The sequence below is a fragment of the Neophocaena asiaeorientalis genome, unplaced genomic scaffold (genome assembly GCF_003031525.2).
Source record: "Neophocaena asiaeorientalis asiaeorientalis breed wild unplaced genomic scaffold, Neophocaena_asiaeorientalis_V1.1 scaffold226, whole genome shotgun sequence".
Taxonomy (NCBI): domain Eukaryota; kingdom Metazoa; phylum Chordata; class Mammalia; order Artiodactyla; family Phocoenidae; genus Neophocaena; species Neophocaena asiaeorientalis.
The window spans coordinates 2,765,867-2,772,141 of record NW_020173037.1 but is presented as its reverse complement, the minus strand read 5'-3'; the positions used below and the strand labels follow the sequence as shown (position 1 = coordinate 2,772,141).

The window sequence follows — 6,275 nt, the reverse complement described above, 5'->3', positions numbered from 1 at the left end:
CAAATTACCAGTGGCATTTTTTACAGAACTAGAACAAAAAAAATCGTAAAATCTCTATGGAGACACAAAAGACCGTGAATAGCCACAGGAGTCTTGAGGGAAAGAAATGGAGCTGGAGGAATCAGACTCCCTGACTTAAGACTATACTACAAAGCTACAGTAATCAAGACAATATGATACTGGCACAAAAACAGAAATATAGATCAATGGAACAGGACAGAAAGCCCAGAGGTAAACCCACGCACCTATGGTCAACTAATCTATGACAAAGGAGGCAAGGATATACAATGGAGAAAAGAAAGTCTCTTCAATAGTGGTGCTGGGAAAACTGGACAGCTACATGTAGAAGAATGAAACTAGAATACTCCCTAACACCATGCACAAAAATAAACTCAAAATGAATTAAAGACCTAAATGTAATACCAGACAATGGGCATCATCAGAAAATCTACAAATGACAAATACTGCAGAGGGTGTGGAGAAAAGGGAACCCTCTTGCATTGTTGGTGGGAATGTAAATTGATACAGCCACTATGGAGAACAGTAGGGAGGTTCCTTAAAAAACTAAAAGTGAATTACCATATGAGCCAGCAATCCCTCTACTGGGCATATACCCAGAGAAAACCGTAATTCAAAAAGACACATGCACCCTAATGTTCATTGCAGCACTATTTACAATAGCCAGGACATGGAATCCACCTAAATGCCCACTGACAGAGAAATGGATAAAGAGATGTGGTACATATATACAATGGATTACTCGGCCATAAAAAGGAACAAAATTGGGTCATTTGTAGAGATGTGGATGGATCCAGAGACTGTCATACAGAGTAAAGTAAGTCAGAAAGAGCAAAACAAATATCGTATATTAATTCATATATGTGGAACCTAGAAAAATGGTACAGATGAACCGGTTTGCAGGGTAGAAATAGACACAGATGTAGAGAACAAACGTATGGACACCAAGGGGGGAAAGTGGTGCGGTGGTGGTGGTGGTGTGATGAATAGGGAGATTGGGATTGACATATGTACACCAATATGTATAAAATGGATAACTAATAAGAACCTACTGTATAAAAAATAAATAAAGTAAAATTCAAAAAACAATTAGGGCACATTTGAAAATGACAAGTGATTTCAAATGAATCCCTTCAACAGTACAGAGATATAGAAAGTTGTGAATGAATTAGTATTTATCTGATGAATTCATTTTGAGAGAGAGGGTAGCACTATGGATTAAAAGGAGACGGAATATTTTGTAGTACTGCAAGGGGCTGTAGAGATTTAGTCCTTTGTTTCTCAAGGCCATCATCTGCATTAGAATTCCCTTTAGACCATGTTAAAAAAGTCTTGGACCCTGTCACTGGTATATATCTAGTGTATTAAAGAGTGGATAAATTTCTAATACTCCATTTTTCCATATAATGAAATTAATTTAAGTAACAATCATGAAATAATAATAATGGCCAAAAAAGAAAGAAACATTGAAAAATTTTTTTAAGACTGAAAGTTTTTATTGAAAATTCATATAATCAAAGCAGTCAAAACTAAAGTTAGAAAATAAATATTACAGAAACAAAAAGGAAAACAATTTTTCTATAGTTTTTATATCTGCCTAAGAGTTTTTTTCTTTTTTTGCATTATGCGGGCCTGTCACTGTTGTGGCCTCTCCCGTTGCAGAGCACAGGCTCCAGACGCGCAGGCCCAGCGGCCATGGCTCACGGGCCCAGCCGCTCTGTGGCATGTGGGATCTTCCCGGACCGGGGCACGAACCCGCGTCCCCTGCATCGGCAGGCGGACTCTCAACCACTGCGCCACCAGGGAAGCCCAGCCTAAGAGTTTTAACATTAATCTTTTGTTAAGAGATCAACATGACATTTCGTGTAAATAACTGTCTAGCAATTAATAAGTGAATTTTAATAAAACTGAGAGATCAAAAGATATCTTACGTAACTACTAAATCATACTGCTGATGTAATGCTTTCTTACTTGATTTTCGTTTTAAGTGGGACAACAGGCAATTAAGGACGAATTCCAATTTCAAAAGATGTTACTTCAATTCTGTAAAACATTTGCCATGTACACGAAATTTGGCACTTACCAAGGGGTCCCACGGAATGACTGAATGAGATGGTGGGATGGAGTCCAGAGCTCACCACTCCCTTCAGTAGAAGGGACAGAAGAGTGACTGTAGGGGGTACCAACAGTAGGCATCGATAGGTTTGCAGATTACTTGGCAGGAGAGCGGAGTTCTTTCTCACAGCTTCCACTTCTTCGTGATGTAGGAGGTGAGATTACTGACCAAGAGAGAGAAATTGCAAAGGAGTGGGGATTAGGGCTTTAAGAGCAGTGCAGTTTGATGGCGAGCAGAGTTCAGTACTAGGGAAACAAACATAGCACAGATGGCTGAGGCAGGAATGGACACCAGGTTTCCAGACATCCAGTTTAGTGCTCTCTTTAATAAACCATATTAAAAAGGATGCCTACTGGGAAGAGTTTTACATGTATGGGCAGCAGGTAGGGTTCACTAAAACAAATGGATGATTTGAGGAAGCAGTAGTTTCTGCTTTTTTTTTTTTTTAATAGATCTAAGACAACCCAGTTCTACTTTTTGACATTTTAAGTTCTTTGTCAAAATAATGAAAGACAGGAACTCGATATGAAAAAATGACTGTTTTGTCTCAATCTATTGGTTTAAATCTGTTGGAAAATGAAGGATGCTGTATTTTCTTGTGGGTGTCGCATTAGAAACAGCTCACAAAGCTCCTCACTAGCTTTGAAGATCCTCACTTGTAAATTAACTATCATCATCATTAATAACATGTGAGTACCAGCAGAGCAGCTGACTAGGGCAGCTTTAAGGTCTGTAAATAGCACTGGACAGATTAACTTAATAATGCCAGAAGCCTCCAAGTATTGTACGTGACCATATCTTACACACCAAATAGCTATGGTCTTCAAAACAAAGTCCGAGACTTTTTAAAGGGGCTAACTTTTGAAAATGGAAAATTATGATTCATACTTTAAGTCATGTCCGTCGTGGTTACTGCTGTTTGAACATAATCTAAAAAATCAGCCTAATGACACGAAATTGTCTGAGAAAAATCTGACACAAATGGAGAATGAAATCCCTGATCAGGCAGAGTGAACAAAATTAAGCTGTGTACCGTGATCTTCCCAATATCCTGATGTATTTTTGGTTAAAAGATTAATGTCATAAACTTGCCACTACAATGATTTTTGAATGATGCCCTGAGTTTTTGAGATACTTGAGGGCAGAAATTTTCCACAGTACCTTACCTACTCAACCTTCAACTTGAACATTTGCATAATTTATTACATTCAATATTTTATTAATTGCTAAGTGCCCAGCTCTCTATAAAGTTCTAGGAACTTAAAAATGAGTAATTCATAGTTCCTTGTCTTAAAGGTTTCAGATTTAGATGGGGAGCCAACAATTTACAGTTGTGTGATACGAAGCAGAGGTGGTAGAAGGGGGAGTGATCGCTATGTTGTCTAGAAGCTGGCAGCTGGCTGAGGTCCAAGCTCTGTTTTAAAGGATGCCTTTGAAAGATGAACAAGAGTGGAAGAACATCCCTGGATGATGAAACTCATACCAGGCATTTGTAAACGTGACAAGTGCCAGGAGATACCCTAGAGGTGGGTTGGGACCTAAGAGATTCTTATGCTAAGAAGCTTAAATTGTATGTAAAACACCAAACAAAATCAGTTAAGGTTGTAGGTGGTTAGACAGGATGAGGTTGGTCTTAGATTGAGTAAATAACGAAAGATGAGTTGGGTGGTGAGCTATCAACTAAAAAAAACTGTAGGGCACTGTCAACAAATGTGTGAGTGCTCAGCACTGTACAGCATGCATTTGGGGAAACAGCTCCATTAAAGGACTTACATTTCAGCAGGTCAGATAGATGCTGAAAGGTACAAGGATCTAGGGGAACTATGGGCATGTCAGGGAAGACTCCCTGAGAAAGTGACAGTAAAGTTGAGACTTAGAGGAAAAAGCGGTGTTAAAGACTGGATCTGATGTGAAGTATTTAGGGTGTCTAATAGACTTTTCCTACTCCTCTTACAGACTCAGAAAGAGAACCACTGTCTTTTGCCCTCATGGGAAATCTATCAAAGGACCTAAAATGTTTATCAAATTAACGAAGTTGTGTGATGAGAACAAGAGCAAGTCTCTTATCTCTGCGCCCACAGCACCTTATATTTTCATCATTTGCATCCGTATTATAATTACTTGAGAATTTGGAAGAGGTCCAAGTAAAAGAACAGATTTAAGAGCCAAGTGGGAGACACTACAAAGGGAAGGGGGAGAAAAAAAGATTTAAAAATGTAACAGGGCAAATGGTTTAGAAGGTTCAAATTAAGTCTCAGCGTCGCCCATTTAATACAATAATTTGGGGGTCCTTATTAACCTGCAATTTCAGCAAGAAAAGTACAGCTGGCAGAAATGAGACTGTGGATCGAGGACTTCCTATCAAGAAGCTTGGGTGAGAAGGAATGCTGCATGAGGATCGTTTGTTCTTGTTTTCATTTATTAAGGGAGAGTGCAGAGGGTTTTCAATATCCTTGGTTTGAAGGAAAATGTGACTTACTGAGAACTATTATGGACACACGCAGCATCAGGAAACTGTAACAGTGTTTTCTCCAGATAGCTAGATATATGTCAAAAAACGAATGTTGATACATTTTCACTTATCGCTAGGAAAGGACATGAGGCATATCAACTCTTACTATTTACACTCTGGAGAAGAGGAAGATGAGGATTGAATTAGGTTTTGTTTTGTTTTTTCCCCCAAATAAAGAAGTCGGGCAAGTAACATTTAAAACATTTTATTTAATAGATTATCATTGGCATATTCCAGTCATGATTTGACACTCTACGGTGTATTTAAGTTGTACTGCCGGACGTCACTGATAACTAAGAGGAAAGTCAAACACCAATATATTCTTTAGAGGCCTAATCCTGTGCTCCGCTTGCCAATTTTCTGGCTGAATCCCTTCTGACCACTTACTTTCTTTATGCTGGTTACGATGCTGTACCTGATAAAATCAGCTCCTTTCTTCATCTTGCCAGTTCACACCTTCCCCCAAGGCATAACAACGGTTTAGCCTCTTAATTTTCGGTTTCCTGCAGTAGTACCTTGTTGGGGTGGTGTAATGAAACTCCATCCTTAAAAAAAAAAAAAAAAAAAAAAGAAAGTAAAAATCACTCTCCAAAAACAAGACCTCTCCAGGATCGGCAGGAGTGTAAACTTAAGAATCAAGTGGTAACACGTCTTAGCCCGTCTCAGCCATAACTTTCAGATACCGGGTCAGCGCGATGGAAACTGAAAATCCGTAATGCTTACCAGCGGTCCGACGTTTTCTTTCAGTTCCTACCATTACAAACGACGGAGCGCAGATTTCGCTTGCCCGTAGCGTGAGTTCTGCTTGGGCGCCCTCGAAAAGGGTGCTGACACGCCTCTTTACGCAATCGCAACTCAAAAGCCCTCTAGTGACTCAGCGGTAGCACCTCCAAGCTGTTACTCATACCAGAGATTCCTGGACCCAACAGGAAGCCTAGAAGTCTTACGTATTTACTCTACCTGCAACTCCCGCTCCTCAGACTTGAATACTTGCGCGCTGCGGCTCCATTGCCCGTGACTCACCGTCCTCACAGCACCAGGACCCCCGACACTGCTTTCCTTAGGCGGCTCGTGCTAACCTACTAGAGAGCTCAGGCTCGAGCTGAAAAATGCGGTGGTCGCGGCGCTTTCGACCTCCTCCCCACCGACCCAGCCTTAACTGCCTTCTTTCCCTTCCCTCATCTGAGCCTGTGCCGCCAGCGCCTTCAGGCTTGCCAGGTCCCTGGCCGGCGGCCTGCAGGCCCCCCTCCCCGGCGCCCCGTCCCCTCACGGGCCCTGGGCCGGTGGCGGGAGCCCAGGGGCCGCGACAGGCCGAGGGGGCCGAGCTCTTCCGCCCGGGTAACCCAGGATTCGTTGGGTCGGAGAGCGCAGGCCCACTCGCTGGAGCGAGAAGGTCAGGCTCACCTTGGGGCAGTCGCGCCCGGACAGCGGCCAGCACCGCCCCGAGCCGCCCAGCGGAGTCTCCCGGGTCACGCGAGGACGCCAGGGCCCCGAGCCGGGAAGCACCAATACCAGCACCGGCACCAGGCGGAGCCCGGTCCAACCCTTCCCGGCGGCCCGCCGACTTCCGGACCTGCGCAGAGCTGCCCTGCGCCCGCCGCGCCGCCCCTCCCCCGCCCGCTTCCCGGC

General features: G+C 42.8%; 1 long non-coding RNA gene across 2 annotated transcripts; it reads right to left on the bottom strand.

Moving 5' to 3' along the window:
• Positions 1–1,777: 1,777 nt before the first annotated feature.
• Positions 1,778–6,205, bottom strand: LOC112398231 (uncharacterized). Of its 2 annotated transcripts, none has more exons than XR_003002955.1 (3): positions 5,034–6,205; positions 2,102–2,297; positions 1,778–1,832 (listed from the first exon to the last, which is right to left on the bottom strand). It is a non-coding gene; the product is annotated as an uncharacterized LOC112398231 (long non-coding RNA). The 2 variants fall into 2 exon arrangements; XR_003002954.1 differs by having other exon boundaries at positions 5,062–6,205.
• Between the last annotated feature and the right edge of the window lie 70 nt (positions 6,206–6,275).